General features: G+C 50.4%; 1 protein-coding gene across 4 annotated transcripts in view; it reads right to left on the reverse strand.

Moving 5' to 3' along the window:
* The window catches only part of LOC119970046 (ADAMTS-like protein 1), a 343,924-nt gene that overhangs the window by 238,534 nt on the left and 88,352 nt on the right, over nt 1–17,038 (reverse strand). The window lies entirely within an intron of this gene.

Consider the following 17,038-nt stretch of genomic DNA (forward strand, 5'->3'; position numbering starts at 1 on the left):
AATGGAGCTGGCCAATGTGGTACCAGCTCGAGAAGGAACCAGTAGTGAACTGGCCCTGCTGCGTACATATTGTTGTAAATAAAGTTACTCGTGGTGGAATCTCTGTGGCCCTCACAAAAATCGGCTTAATCCCTCAACTGAATTTAACACATGTTACTGCAAATTAGATTAACCTGACAGAAATCACAAGTGTAACTGAACTCTTTGCATTTACAAATAGATAAGAAAGTGAATTGAGAAATCATTTATCAATGACCATTAGCATTGTCAATAATTTCCTGCATTGTCTTCTGTTAATTTTCACACAAGTCATTAAATTACAATTCTTTACAATTTTAAAATTTCTGTACCAAGAATGTGATATTGTTGAAGTGGACAAACAGCCCCTAGCGATAACTGAAGTGGGATCGGATTAAAGCTACTGCAGACCTAGTTGGTGGAAGGAGATGTTGACTATCACCTTGTACACTGTTGCCATGAATGATTATTTTATTAGTTAGTTTGCACTATTTCCAGGCACAGAAAGGAGATTGTCTCTTACTCCAGCCTTGAGAGGAATCAATAAATGGTTGAGAAGTGTCGGTAATGTTTCCCTCAGCCTCCGCTGGGGTTGGGGGGCTCTATGACCAGAATCTTTCATCTATTTCTGGCTGAGTTACTCAACCAGCAGAAAAAGCAGACAAAGTGGCGAGGATTAGTGGGAAACCAGAGGATTGAGAAGCCTTTAAAAGCGAGCAGAGGACAACAAAAAAAAACAATAAGGGGGGAGAAGATGAAGTGTGAGTGCAAGCTAGCTAGTAATATAAAGGAAGATAGGAAGAGATTTTTAAAAATAAATAAAAGGTAAGAGAGAGGCAAAAATAGACATTGGACCACTAGAAAACGTGTACTTTGCATCAGTCTTCACATTGGAAGACACCAGTGGGATGCTTGGGCTCCAGGAGAACCAGGGGGCAGAGGTGCGTGCAGTGACCATTACTAAGGAGAAGGTTCTGGGGAAACTGAAAGGTCTGAAGGTGGATAAGTCACCTGGACCGGATGGACTACACCCCAGGGTCCTAAAGGAGATAGCTGAGGAAATTGTGGAGGCATTGGTGGTGATCTTTCAGGAATCACTGGAGGCAGGAAGGGTCCCAGAGGACTGGAAAGTGGCTAATGTAACACCCCTGTTTAAGAAGGGAGGGAGGCAGAAAATGGGAAATTATAGGCTGGTTATCCTGACTTCGGTCATTGGTAAGATTTTAGAGTCTGTTATTAAAGATGAGATCGCGGAGTACTTGGAAGTGCATGGTAAAATAGGACTGAGTCAGAACGGCTTTGTCAAAGGGAGGTCGTGTCCGACAAATCTGTTAGAGTTCTTTGAGGAGGTAACAAGGAAGTTAGACAAAGGAGAACCAGTGGACAGGATTTATTTAGATTTCCGGAACACCTTTGACTAGGTGCCACATAGGAGGTTAAATAAGTTAAGAGCTCATGGTGTTCAGGGTAAGGTCCTGGCATGGATAGAGAATTGGCTGACTGGCAGAAGGTAGAGAGTGGGGATAAAGGGGTCTTTTTCAGGATGGCAGCCGGTGACTAGTGGTGTGCCTCAGGGGTCTGTGCTGGGACCACAACTTTTCACAATATACATTAATGATCTGGAAGAAGGAACTGAAGGCACTGTTGCTAAGTTTGCAGATGATACAAAGATCTGTAGAGGGACAGGTAGTATTGAGGAAGCAAGGGGGGCTGCAGAAGGATTTGGACAAGCTAGGAGAGTGAGCAATGAAGTGGCAAATGAAATACAATGTGGAAAAGTGTGAGGTTATGCACTTTGGAAGGAGGAATTTAGGCATAGACTATTTTCTAAATGGGGAAATGCTTGGGAAATCAGAATCTCAAAGGGACTTGGGAGCCCTTGTTCACGATTCTCTTAAGGTTAATGTGCAGGTTCAGTCGGCAGTTCAGAAGGCAAATGCAATAGAACATAGAACAGTACAGCACAGAACAGGCCCTTCGGCCCTCGATGTTGTGCCGAGCCATGATCACCCTACTCAAACCCACGTATCCACCCCATACCCGTAACCCAACAACTCCCCCCCCCCCCCCAACCTTACTTTTTAGGACACTACGGGCAATTTAGCATAGCCAATCCACCTCACCCGCACATCTTTGGACTGTGGGAGGAAACCGGAGCACCCGGAGGAAACCCATGCACACACGGAGAGGACGTGCAGACTCCGCACAGACAGAGACCAAGCCGGGAATCGAACCTGGGACCCTGGATCTGTGAAGCATTTATGCTAACCACTATGCTACCGTGCTGCCCATGTTAGCATTCGTGTCAAGAGGAGGCTGTATAAGGCTCTGGTAAGACCCCATTTGGAGTATTGTGAGCAGTTTTGGGTCCCGTATCTAAGGAAGGACGTGCTGGGGCCTTGGAAAGGGTACAGAGGAGGTTCACAAGAATGATCCCTGGAATGAAGAACTTGTTGTATGAGGAACATTTGAGGACTCTGGGTCTGTACTCGTTGGAGTTTAGAAGGATGAGGGGGGATCTTATTGAACTTACAGGATACTGCGAGGTCTGGATAGAGTGAATGTGGAGAGGATGCAGGGACACCATCTCAGACTAAAGGGACGATCATTGAAAACAGATGAGGAGGAATTTGTTTTCAATGATCGTCCCTTTAGTCTGAGGGTGGTGAATCTGTGGAACACTTTGCCGCAGAAGGCTGTGGAGGCCAAATCACTGAGTTTCTTTAAGACAGCGATAGATAGGTTCTTGATTAATAAGGGAATCCGGGGTTATGGGGAGAAGGCAGGAGAATGGGGATGAGAAAAATATCAGCCATGATTGAATGGCAGAGCAGACTCGATGGGCCAAGTGGCCTAATTCTGCTGCTATGTCTTATGGTCTTATGGTCTTATATTGCTACCGTGAACCTATGGTAAATCCTGACATCAGTGCCAATCGGTAAATGTAACATGATCTGCTATGACATTATAGAGAATACCCTCAGTAATAGAGAAGCAAACAAAAAGATCAAGGTGACAAGAGATAGAGGTGACAGATCGCCCTGCTGCTTCACGGCACCGAGGTCCCAGGTTCGATCCCGGCTCTGGGTCACTGTCCATGTGGAGTTTGCACATTCTCCCCGTGTTTGCGTGGGTTTCGCCCCCACAACACAAAGATGTGCAGGCTAGGTGGATTGGCCATGCTAAATTGCCCCTTAATTAGAAAAAATGAATTGGGAACTCTAAATTTTAAAAAAAAGATAGAGGTGACAGAAAACACAGGTGACCCCATTCCACCAGGTATCCGATCAAGAGCATGAAATAACCTTGGTCAGTGAGACCTAAACACTGAATTCAACATAAATTCCATTGCAATATACGGGTGAATCACACTCCGACTCAAGAGGCAAACTCATCACATTAATGGTTAGATGATATACAAATACTCAATTCACGGAAACTGGATAAGTATGTGATCTGTGCACATCAATTTACACGGGTTTTAACATTTCATTTTACAATTTGAATTTGAAAGCAATTTCATACAGTCACGTGATGGCCCCAGTTGAGTTTAATTTTGTTATGATTCCATAACATGGTCAACACAATTTCTGGCAAGATTACGTTTTACAATTGCACGATTTGGCAGCAACTGGAAATCCTGCAAAGTTCAGGGTTTAAGGTGTTTCCTTTCAGTTGCCATGTTCCATTGGCATGTGGAAGCCATTATTTTAATATCAACTATTACAGCAAATTCAATATCACCATCACCGTTTGAACCCTGCAAGTGTCAAGCGCTGATTAACGTGTGATTTCTGCTGGACTAAAAGAAGTTATAACTGCTGCAAAATAAAGAAGGAATACCTAGTCAAGACTTTATAAAATAGGAATCAGAGCGTCCATCTGGACTTAATGTAAATCAATGAGTCTTGGTTGCCGGAAAGCTATTTATATTTAAATGGGGTGGTGTCACTCCATTGGGGAGTTTTCAGGAAGGTTCAGCCTCTGAAACAATCTCCTTTGAATATCCAGGGCTGTGGTTACCATGGTGACTCGGGCAAAAAGACTGCATTCCAGAAGGTGCTACGCAAACTATTGCAGTGAAGCATTTGTAACATTATATAAAGAAAATCATTTTGGGAAAGCCCCCAAACGCTCAGTGGGTAATAGCGATGCCCAGATGTTTGGACATGATTTGCGATCCATTAGCCGATTTCAGCTGCTCGGGCAGTCAATGTGCTACAACTGGTCTCATTGGCCGTGGGCTACGAGAGGGAAAATCATCTCAGATTTCCACCCTGGCAATTGAGCTGGAAAATGTGGATTTATGAATATGGATCAAAGAGTGAATTGTGTGCCTGCGCTGGCCCCATGTTCAAAACTCCACCAAACTTCATTACCCAGGCTGACTACATTGATTTGGGCGGCTGTGTTATCTACGGCCCTCAACAGAGGCTGTCAGTCAGAATGAGGCAGAATAAACCATCCAGCAACATAGTACTGAAGACACCAACGTCAGTCAGCATTTTAACAATTATATCATGACTCTCCGCGGGATGATTGAAGATCAGCAAGGCTTCTTTGGAATGAAGTAACTCGGCATAATGCAAATGTTGATGAAATATTGGAAGCACATTAACTCTACATGGCAGAGTCTAATTGAATATCTGAACCCAGCAGGTCTGTATGATGCCAGGGCTGCCCAAACTATGGTTGTATGTGAGACATAAGAGGAATATCAGAACAACAGGAGACCATTCATCCCTAAATTGTTCCACCATTCAGTGAGGTTATGGCTGATCTGTATCTTAACTCCATTCCTACCTTGGCTGAATGTCCGTTAAGCGGCACGGTTGCACAGTGGTTCGCACTGTTGCTTCACAGCACCAGGGACCTGGGTTCGATTCCCGGCTTGGGTCATTGTCCGTGCAGAGTCTGCACGTTCTCCCCGTGTTTGCGTGGGTTTCCTCCGGGTGCTCCGGTTTCCTCCCACGGCCCCGAATTTGTTAGGTGAATTGGACATTCTGAATTCTCCCTCTGTACCCGAACAGATGCCGGAATGTGACGACTAGGGGCTTTTCACAGTAACTTCATTGCAGTGTTAATGTCAGCCTACTTGTGACACTAATAAAGATTATTATTATAATCGAAGGCTATCCTCACTATTTACCACCCCACCAATTTTTGTATCATCCCCAAACTTAATGATCAATCCTCCTACATTCAAGTCTAAATCATTCAGATAAACCACAAACAGCAAGGACCCCAATACTGATCCCTGCGGGACCCCACTGGACATAGAACATACAGTGCAGAAGGAGGCCATTCGGCCCATCAATTCTGCACCGACCCACTTAAGCCCTCACTTCCACCCTATCCCCGTAACCCAATAATCCCTCCTAACCTTTTGGACACTAAGGGCAATTTAGCATGGCCAATCCACCTAACCCGCACATCTTTGGACTGTGGGAGGAAACCGGAGCACCCGGAGGAAACCCACGCACACACGGGGAGGATGTGCAGACTCCGCACAGACAGTGACCCAAGCCAGAATCGAACCTGGGAACCTGGCGCTGTGAAGCCACCGTGCTAGCCACTTGTGCTACCGTGCTGACACAGGCTTCCAGTCAGAAAAACACCCCTCCACCATCACCCTCTGCTTCCTGTCACTCAGCCAATTCTGGATCCAATTTGCCAAATTTCCCTGGATCCCATGGGCTTTTACACAGAAACAAACATAGAAAATGGAAGCAGCAGGAGGTAATTTGGTCCTTCCAGTCTGCTTGGTACCTTCGCTGTCAGTCTCCCGTGTGGGACCTTATCAAAAGCTTTGCTGAAATCCAAGTCGACCACGTCAAATGCGTTTCCCTCACCTACCCACCTGGTGACCTCTTTGAAAAACTCAATCAAGTTGGTCAGACATGACCGCCCCTTAACAAAACCCATGCTGACTGTTCCTGATTAATCCCGGCCTCTACAAATGTAGATTAATTCTGTCTCTCAGAATTGTTTCTAATAGTTCCCCCACCACTGAGGTTAGACTGACTGGTCTGTAGTATCCTGGTTTATCCCTTCCTCCCATCTTGAATAATGGAACCACATTGACAATCCTCCAGTCCTCCGTAACCTCTCCCGCGGCCAGAGAGGAATTGGAAATTATTGCCAGCACCCCTGATATTTCCTCCCTTGCCTCACTCAGCAGCCTGGGATACATTTCATCTGGCCCTGGAGATTTGTCTACTTTTAATCCTGCCACACCACTCAGAACCTCCTCTCTGTCTGTCTTAATCTCTTTAATTTTATTACAGTCTTTCTCCCTGATTTCTACACCCACACCGTCCCTCTCACGAGCGAACACCAACACAATGTCTTCATTTGGAACCCTACCGCCATCCTCCGGCTCCAAACACAAATTACCCCTGTGGTCCTTAATGAGCCCGACTCTTTCCCTAGTTAACCTTTTATCCTCCAGGTACTTGTAAAACAACTAAGGATTTTCCTTTATTTTACCTGGTGAAAATAACCTTGAACAAAGCAATAACAGTCACCATGGAAATTAAAGGCTGGCGTGTGGACGTGTGGACTCGGCACCATCAGTAGTACTTTCCAGTGTCCATGAGCATTTAATAGTCTGGTGAATGTTTGAATGTGTAAAGGCGGTTCCTCGATTACCAGGCAAGTGCACTCCACAATTAAACAAACCACACCATTAAACAAACATTATTAAAGACAGAAATCTTTCACATCTGGTGAAAATCCGTCTGCAATCCCAGCTGACGTGCACAAGTAATTACATAAATATGAGTTCATGCTTGAAAGGTCACAGATCGCACAGAAAGATGCAAAAGAGTCCAATGCTCATACCTGGGGATTCCCTAGGAAAGCTGCCTATCCACGGGATTCCCATGGGAAAGCTGCCTGTCCACGGGAATCAGGAAATACACATTAAAACAATGCAGCTTGACTTATTCTTTTCAAAATGTTAATTTGCAACGTTTATTTCTGTTATACTTTGCCCATTGTGAATTATAACCTTATATTACAATCAGGCTGTAAGGCATTTAAACTTTTATTTACTATCAGGTTTCACTGCAAATAATATTCCACTCAAAACTGATTTGCAGTGTGTTCAAATTTAAAGCATTGGGGAAAACGGTTCTCTGGTGACTAAAGCCCCGATTATACCGTGAAGTGAATGAGTTTGAGTCGATTAAAATCTGAGTGAAAAAGTGTGACTATGAAATGGGACAATCTATTTCACATTGATACCAATTATTTCACTGTTTATTGAACAGAAGAGATAATTATCAGCAACAGTTTAGTTCATTACAACACTGAAATCCTTATTTCTTCCAAGAATTTTTATTTTGCCTTTAAAACAAATGGAAGCTGTCATAAATAAAATAATTAAAAATGCAGGGCTTCAGATGCTGGAGATTAAACAGGAGTAATTGTTTCCACTGGCAGATTTGGTAACTGAAGACGCAGAGATAACAGCCAGGCGGGTTTGATGGGGGTGAGAGGTGGAGAATCCAGTAGAAACCGAAAACCAGCTTGTGTAAAATCCTCTTGCAGTTCTCCCCATGTGGGTTAATAGCGGGGCAGTTTTCCTGCTAGTTTGTGGCGTGAGTACCATTTGCATCTGATGAATGTTCATTGACAAAGCTGCACGCCAGAACCCCGTCAGACCGTTTAATCTTGAGTCAGGCCAGTGTGAAATGATATCAGTCTAAAATCTGATTGCTAAAGAATGGGGTGCATAGGGTAGTCCTCAGTTCACAGGGCAATTCAGGGGGAGTGTAACACTGCCATAGTTTTATTTTGCTTATTCGTTCCTGGGATACGGGCATCGCCGGCTAGGCCGGCACTTGTTGCCCATCCCTAATTGCCCCAGAACTGAGTGTCGCGCTCGGCCATTTCAGTGCGGGGCAGTTAAGAGTCAACCACATCGTCGTGTTGGGCTGGAGTCACATGTAGGCCAGACCAGGTAAGGACGGCAGATTTCCTTCCCTGAAGGATATTAGTGAACCTGTTGGGTTTTACCACAATCGACAATAGTTTCATGGTCACCATTAGACTTTTCATTCCAGATTTTTATTGAATTCAAATTTCACCATCGGCCCTGGCGGGAATCGAACCCGGGTCCCCAGAGCAGTACCCTGGGTCTCTGGATTACCAGTCTAAGGACTAGTAATGATTACGCCACTGCCTCGCGGACCACTGTTCCGGATGAGCTGCTCACCACTCTGCCAGTGCAGACTGCCGCCAGCCCTCCAACTTCATGCTGAGCTGGTCTTTGTGTACATCACCGTGTGGCTGGACCCATGGACCCCGGAATGTCGCTGTCTCACATCAGTACTGAGGCTGGGGAGTACAGGGGGCTACTTACCTCTGGTGTCACACACCCGCGTCTATCCGGACAGCGGTGACTATCCGGACAGCGACGTCTATCCGGACAGCGGCGTCTATCCGGACAGTAGCGTCTATCCAGGCAGTAGCGTCTATCCGGACAGTAGCATCTATCCGGACAGCAGCGTCTATCCGGACAGTGGCGTCTATCCGGACAGCAGCAGCTATCCGGACAGCAGCGTCTATCCGGACAGCGGCGTCTATCCGAAAAGCAGCGTCTATCCGGACAGCAGCGTCTATCCGGACAGCAGCATCCATCCGGACAACGACGTCTATCCGGACAGCAGCGTCTATCTGGACAGCGGCGTCTATCCGGACAGCAGCATCTATCCGGACAGCAGCGTCTATCCGGACAGCGACGTCTATCCGGACAGCAGCGTCTATCTGGACAGCATCGTCTATCCGGACAGCAGCGTCTATCCGGACAGCATCGTCTATCCGTACAGCAGCGTCTATCCGGACAGCAGCGTCTATCCGTACAGCAGCGTCTATCCGTACAGCGGTGTCTATCCGTACAGCGCCGTCTATCCGGACAGCAGCGTCTATCCGTACAGCAGCGTCTATCCGGATAGCAGCATCTATCCGGACAGCAGCGTCTATCCGTACAGCGCCGTCTATCCGGACAGCAGCGTCTATCCGGACAGCGGCGTCTATCCGGACAGCGGCGTCTATCCAGACAGTAGAGTCTATCCGGACAGCAGCATCTATCCGGACAGCAGCATCTATCCGGACAGCGGCGTCTATCCAGACAGTAGAGTCTATCCAGACAGCAGCGTCTATCCGGACAGCAGCGTCTATCCAGACAGCAGCGTCTATCCGGACAGTAGCGTCTATCCGGACAGCAGCGTCCATCCGGACAGCAGCGTCCATCCGGACAGAAACGTCTATCCGGACAGCAGCGTCTATCCAGACAGCAGCGTCTATCCGGACAGTAGCGTCCATCCGGACAGAAACGTCTATCCGGACAGCAGCGTCTATCCGGACAGCAGCATCCATCCGGACAGCAGCATCTTTCCGGACAGCAACGTCTATCCGGACAGCAGAGTCTATCCGGACAGCGGCGTCTATCCGGACAGCAGCATCTATCGGGACAGCGGCGTCTATCCGGATAGCGGCGTCTATCCGGACAGCAGCGTCTATCCGGACAGCTGCGTCTATCCGTACAGCGGCGTCTATCCGGACAGCGGCGTCTATCCGGACAGCAGCATCTATCCGGACAGCAGCATCTATCCGGACAGCAGCATCCATCCGGACAGCAGCGTCTATCCGGACAGCGGCGTCTATCCGGGCAGCAGCGTCTATCCGGATCCGGGTGATGAGTGACTTGGAGGGGAACCTCCAGGTGATGGGGTTCCCAGGTATCTGCTGCTCTTGTCCTTCTAGATGGCTGTGGGTTTGGAAGGTGCTGTCTAAGGAGCCTTGGTAAGTTCCTGCAGTGCACCTTGTAGATGGTACACACGGCTGCCACTGTTCATCGGTGGTGGGAGGTTTGAATGTTCGTGCAAGGGGGAGCCATCAAGTGAGCTGCTTTATCATTGATGGTGTCGAGCTTCTTGAGTGTTGTTGGAGCTGCACTCATCCAGGCAAGTGGAGAGCATTCCCTCACACTCCTGACTTGTGCCTTGTAGATGATGGACTGGCTTTGGGAAGTCAGAAGGTGAGTTACTTGCCGCAGGATTCCCAGCCTGTGACCTGCTCAGTATTTATATAGGTAGTCCAGTTCAGTTTGTGGTTAATGGTAACCCCCAGGATGTTGATTGTGGGGATTCAGCGATGGTAATGCCATTGAGTGTCAAAGAGTGATGGTTAGATTCTCTCTTGTTGGAGATAGTCATTACCTGGCACTTGTGTGGTGCGAATAACTTGTCAGGATATTGTCCAGCTGATGGTGGCCGGTATGTGGTAATCAGCAGGAGGTTTCCTTCTTTAACCCGAAGCCAGGAGACTTCCTGGGGTCCAGAGTCGATGTTGAGGACTCCCAGGGAAACTCCCTCCTGACTGTATCCCACTGTGCCCCCGGCCCCCTCTGCTGGGTCTGTGCTGCCGGTGAGACAGGACATACCCAGGAATGGGGATAGTGATGTCTGGGACATTGTCTGTAAGGTATGATTCTGTGAGTGTGACTCCCAACTTTGGCCCCAGATGTTAGGAAGAAGGACTTTGCAGAATCGACAGGACTGGGTTTGCCGTTGTCGTTTCCGGCACCTGGGTCAATGCCGGTTGGTCCGTCCGGTTTCTTTCCTTTTATAATGGCTTTGTTGCGGTTTGGTACAACTGAGTGGCTCGCTCGGCCATTTCACAGTTAGCCACATTGCTGTGGGTCTGGAGACACATGTAGGTCAGACCAGGTGAGGACGGCAGATTTCCTTCCCTAAAGGACATCAGCTGGGTTTTTTACAACAATTGACAATGGTTTCTTTGGCGATCATGAGATTTTTAATTCTAGATATTTATTAGATTTAATTTTCACGATCGGCCCTGGTGGGATTTGAACCCGGGTCCCCGGAATTACCCAGAGTCTCTGGATCACCAGCCCTGTGACAATACCATTGCACCACCGCATCCTCCTAATTAGGGGGTCTCTGGTGGGGGGGTTGGTGGGGAGGGTCAGCTGGGGTTAGCTGGGCAGGTCATTGTGGGGGAGGGTAGCCCTCTGATGGGCTTTGGGGGCAGCTCCCTTAAAGGGTTACCCCCTTGGCCCACCGCGAGGTCCAGGCCCATCAAGACCTGCACCAACTCTCCCAGAGGCCCAGTGAATCACGCAGGCCTGGAGAATATGGGGCCAGATTCTCCGATTCTGAGGCTGTGCGAAGGATCTGTGGGGGTTTACATGGAAACAATGGGTGGTGCCACCTGACCGATGCTGCGACCAGTGAGGGGTCAGCAGCCCCTCGGCTCCTGGCCTCCACAAAATAAACGGCCGGAGAATTGCTGAGTCCGTGGCCGCGGTTACGGTTACGCCGTACAACATGGTGCCGGCTGTGCCCAAACCCGAGCTGACAGATAGTGCCCCCCCTGGACACACCCTCGTCACCCCCTGGCCACTCCCCACCAGTCCCCCCTTGTGGAAGCCCCCATGGGCAGTAGCACGGCTCCCGTCCGATTGTGACGGTGCTGGGCACAGTCCGCAGCCGCCGCCCCGGGTTCCCGACCGCTGAGACCACACGTGTTCCACGTCATCGTGAACTCAGCCCATCAGGGGCAGAGCATCGGGGGAGGGCCTTCAGGTGATGTCCTGAGGCCGTCCCAACGGCGGCGGTATGCTCTTCGCTGAGGCCATTTCGGGGGGGGGGGGGGGCATTCGAAACCTGCATAAAACAGGCGCCGTCCCCCATTCCATCGGAAAAAGGGATCCTCCGCCCGATCGCCTATCACGAAATCGGCATCGGGGAACGGAGAATCTCGCCATGGTGTCCAGCACGTTAATGGGATGCAAATGGACCTTAATGACCCAGTCACATCCTCCCGCTGGCGTGGGGCGCGAACCTCAATCCCAACAGCAGCTGGGGAATGCAGAGCATTGGTGATGTGTTGGCTTGTGTACGCCTGAGAGATGAACAGACACTTCCAACACAGATGAAGGTTCAACTCAATTTTATTACCTACTTCTAAATAACTAACACACGATGACTGTGGGTCTAAATGATGCTAACTTAAACTAGAGACCTAAGCCTTGTCCGAACCAGTTGATTCTCTCAGCACGGGGTGTGAGTCTGTGCTGGGCTGGATGAGTTCCTGTTACACTCAGAGGCAGCACCCAGAATGAGCGGGAACCGTGGTGCCCTCTGCCTTTATAGTGTGTGTATTCTAACTGGTGATTGGCTGCGGTGTTTGTACATGTTGATTGGTCCCTGTGTGTGTCCATCAGTGTGTGTCTGCACCGTGATACACTGGTGTATATTATGACATCCCCCCCTTTCATAAAAAAATGTTGATATAGGCATGTGATAATAAATAGTGTGGGTGTGTGGAGAATGTACCTAGCTACGTGTGAGGGGCGAAGACATATGTACAAAGCTATATACAGGGAACAAGACTATTTACAGAGCTAGTGCCTGGTGCAGATGACTACCATGAACTGGAACAACCAACAAATCTATTTACAAATCACTGGATTACGAATGCAACAACAAAGAATATGGGAAAAAGAACATTTCAAAAAGTCCACATGCGTGCAGAGTTCATAAGTTCAGTCTCTGATGTGGGCGACGAACTCTGGTTGACCGCCTCAAGGGTGTGGCAATGTCTGGCAGCTCAGGAGCCGGGAGGGCTGCAGCACTGTCAGGGGCAGGCAGGGTGACCGGAAGCCCCACACAGTCCACGGCGGGATCAGTAGGAGAGCTGGTCGGAGGATCACGTGACGACCCTGGAACCAGGCGAAGAGCACTCCTGTTGCGGCGCCGAATGGATCCATCCGGTAAGCGGACCAGGAAGGAGCGGGGGGGGGCCACCTGCCTTAGAACGACCGCAGGCGCAGACCAGCCACCATCCGGGAAGTGGATGCGAACCTTGTCGCGTGGATGGATGTCGGGAAGGTCAGCAGCCCGTGAGTCATATGAAGCTTTCTGCTGCAGTTGAGACATGTGCATGCGGTGGAGCACGGGGACATAATCGAGGTTGGGAGTGAGAATTGATGGCACCGTCATTCTGAGGGTGCGGTTCATTAGGAGCTGAGCAGGCGACAGGCCGGTGGAGATCGGGGCGGAGCGATAGGCCAGCAGGGCAAGATGGAAATCTGAGCCGGCGTCGGCGGCCTTGCTGAGTAGCCGCTTTACGATGTGGACCCCCTTTTCCACCTTCCCATTGGATTGGGGGGATAGGGGACTGGACGTAACGTGCTCGAAGTTGTAGTGTCGGGCGAAGCTGGGCCATTCCTGGCTGGCGAAACAGGGGCCATTGTCTGACATGTCCGTCAGCAGAATGCCATGTCGGGCAAATGTCTCCTTACAAGCCCTGATCACAGCCGAGGATGTGAGATCGTGCAGCCTGATGACCTCCAGGTAACTGAGGAAGTAGTCGATGATGATGACGTAGTCCCTGCCCAATGCATGGAACAAGTCGATGCCCACTTTGGCCAAGGAGATGTGACGAGCTCATGGGGCATCAGGGTTGGGTGGGGCTGAAAACGCTGGCAGGTAGAGCAGTTGAGCACCACATTGGCGATGTCATTATTGATGCCCGGCCAGTAGACGGCTTCTCTGGGCCCTGCGGTGGCATTTCTCGATGCCTAAGTGCCCTTTATGGAGTTGCTCCAACACTAGCTGGCGCATGCTTTGTGGGACGACGATGCGATCCAATTTCAGGAGAACCCCGTCGACAACCGCCAGGTCATCGCGGACGTTGTAAAATTGCGGGCATCGGCCCTTGAGCCACCCGTCCGCCATTAGGCGCATCACCTGCTGCAGAAGTGGATCAGCCACTGTTTCGCGGAAAATTTGCATCAGTCGTGCATCCGTAGCTGGCAAATGAGAGGCTGCAAACCGGACGTGAGCATCTATTTGGCAAATGAAACCATCATGATCACATGGAGTTGTGATCGACCTTGAGAGGGCATCGGCAACGGCAAGGTCCTTGCCAGGGGTATAGATCAGTTGAAAGTCGTACCTGCGCAGCTTGAGTAGGATACGCTGGAGGAGAGGCGTCATGTCATTCAGGTCCTTCTTGATAATATTTACAAGGGGGCGGTGGTCTGTTTCAACCGTGAACTGTGGAAGCCCATAGACGTAGTCGTGGAACTTCACGACACTGGTGAGAAGGCCGAGACACTCTTTCTCAATTTGCACATAGCGCTGCTCTGTTGGAGACATCGCCCGCGACGCATACGCAACGGGGGCCCATGACGAGGCCTTGTCTCGTTAGAACATAGAACATAGAACAGTACAGCACAGAACAGGCCCTTCGGCCCTCGATGTTGTGCCAAGCCATGATCACCCTACTTAAACCCACGTATCCACCCTATACCCGTAACCCAATAACCCCCCCCCCTTAACCTTACTTTTTAGGACACTACGGGCAATTTAGCATGGCCAATCCACCTAACCCGCACATCTTTGGACTGTGGGAGGAAACCGGAGCACCCGGAGGAAACACACGCACACAGGAGGAGGATGTGCAGACTCCACACAGACAGTGCCCCAGCCGGGAATCGAACCTGGGACCCTGGAGCTGTGAAGCATTTATGCTAACCACCATGCTACCGTGCTGCCCCGTTGCAGGAGCACGGCTCCAATGCCCGACTGACTGGCATCAGTGGAGATTTTGGTCTCTTTTGTCGGGTCGAAAAAAGCCAACACTGGGGCCGAGGAAAGCTTGGCCTTCAGCTCCTGCCATTCATGCTCGTGAGCAGGGAGCCATCGGAAATCTGTGGTTTTGCCAATCAGGTCTCTGAGGGCCGTGGTGTGTGAGGCGAGATTCGGGATGAACTTCCCGAGGAAATTCACCATCCCCAGGAACCGGAGAACCGCTTTCTTGTCCTCGGGCGTCTTCATGGACGTGATTGCTGCAATCTTGTCCTCGCCCGGACGCACCCCCTGGTGGGAGATGTGATCCCCCAGAAACCTGATACTTGACTGGCCGAAGGAGCATTTGGCCCTATTGAGGCGGAGGCCGTGTTCGTGGATGTGCCTGAAAACACGCTGAAGGCGGGCAATGTGTTCCTGCGGGGTGGTTGACCAGATAATAATGTCATCGACATATACCCGGACGCCGTCGATCCCCTCCATCATCTGCTCCATGATCCGATGGAAAACCTCGGATGCAGAGATGATGCCGAATGGCATCCGGTTGTAGCAGAACCTGCCAAAGGGTGTGTTGAATGTACACAGCTTCCTGCTTGACTCATCTAGTTGGATCTGCCAGAAACCCTTCGAGGCATCCAGTTTTGAGAATAGTTTGGCGTGGGCCATCTCGGACGTAGGCTCCTCCCGTTTCGGAATCGGGTAGAGCTCCCGCATGATATTCTGATTCAGATCTTTGGGATCAATACAGATCCGCAGCTCGCCGGACGGCTTCTTGACGCAGACCATGGAGCTTACCCAGTCTGTGGGTTCCGTGACCCTAGAGATGACTCCTTGGTCCTGGAGGTCCTGGAGCTGTTGCTTGAGGCGGTCCTTGAGGGGCGCTGGGACTCTGCGATGTGCGTGAATGACAGGTATGGCGTTGGGCTTGAGTAAGATTTTGTACGTGTAGGAGAGCGTGCCCATGCCTTCGAAAACATCACGGTATTGCTGGATGATGGAGTCGAGTTGCGCCCTGAAGTCTGTGTCAGAGGATGCAGACACATCACTTGAAGAGAGAGAGTGTACTCTCTGCACTAAGTGGAGCAGCTTGCATGCCTGGGCACCAAGCAAGGAGGCTTTTGAGGCAGCAACTATCTCCAATGGGAGAATGACTGTGTGAGCACGATGTGTCACCTCAAGGCGGCAGGAGCCGCTGGCAGCGATGGCATTGCCATTGTAGTCCAGCAATTTACACGCAGATGGCAGGACAGCAGGCTGTATGCAGAGCTTGCGGAAATCAGATGACGTGATGAGATTGGCAGAAGCGCCAGTGTCCAGGCGGAACCTGACAGGGGACTGGGTGACCATAAGGGTGGCACAACACTCATCATCCTGGCTGCGCTGGTGACGTGGACGGGTTCAGTGCCAGGCTTGGGGGACATCCTGTTCGTGGTAACGACGACGATTTGGAACGGGACCTGTGGGTCATTGCTGACACAGCCGGAAGCAAGGTCTGGAGATAGCCCTGACGTCTCTGTGGGGCTGGGTGGACCTTCGAAAAGCAGCAGGCAGGGAAGATCTGCACATTGCAGCGTAGTGGCCTCGTTTGCCACACTGCAGGCAGCGTCGGGACTTTGTGGGAATTGCCGCTTTAAGTGGGCGGAGCCGCAGTTGCCACATGCCGGAGCGTCGGGACGTTCATCGCGCCACCGCGCATGCGCGGGGCGATCCAGCGTAACGCGCACCTGCGCAAAGCGGTTTGTGACGTCAGCGCGCTCGCCTGAAGTGATTTTATCATCTGGACCCGTTCTGCCTCGTAAGGGGCTTGCCGCACCGTTTCTGCCTCATCAGGGGCTTGCTGCACCGTTTCAGCAGCTTGGATGCAGGAGTAGCGCGTGGAGGCCTGTTTATGAAGTACACAGGTCACAATGGCCGTGGACAGAGTGAGCTGCTTTACTTTTAGTAGCTGCTGGCGCAGGGGCTCAGGTTGAACACCAAAAACAATCTGGTCACGGAGCATGGGGTCAGAGGTTGACCCGTAGTTGCAGGACTGCGCAAGGACGCGGAGGTGGGTAATAAAGGACTAGAAAGGCTCGTCCTTACCCTGAGTTCGCTGCTGAAACATGTATTTCTCGAAGCTCGCGTTGACCTTGACTGCGCAGTGGCTGTCGAACTTCAGAATTATGGTCTTGAACTTCGATTTGTCCTCCCGGTGAGCGAGTTGTAAATGTGCAGAGCGTGGTCACCGGCTGTGAAGAGGAAGAGAGCAATCTTCCGTGCGTCCGAGGCAGCTTCCAGGTCCCTGGCTTCGAGGTACAGCTGGAAGCGCTAGAACATAGAACATAGAACAGTACAGCACAGAACAGGCCCTTCGGCCCTCGATGTTGTTCCGAGCCATGATCACCCTACTCAAA

Source organism: Scyliorhinus canicula, chromosome 8, assembly GCF_902713615.1.
Source record: "Scyliorhinus canicula chromosome 8, sScyCan1.1, whole genome shotgun sequence".
Classification (NCBI taxonomy): Eukaryota; Metazoa; Chordata; class Chondrichthyes; order Carcharhiniformes; family Scyliorhinidae; genus Scyliorhinus; species Scyliorhinus canicula.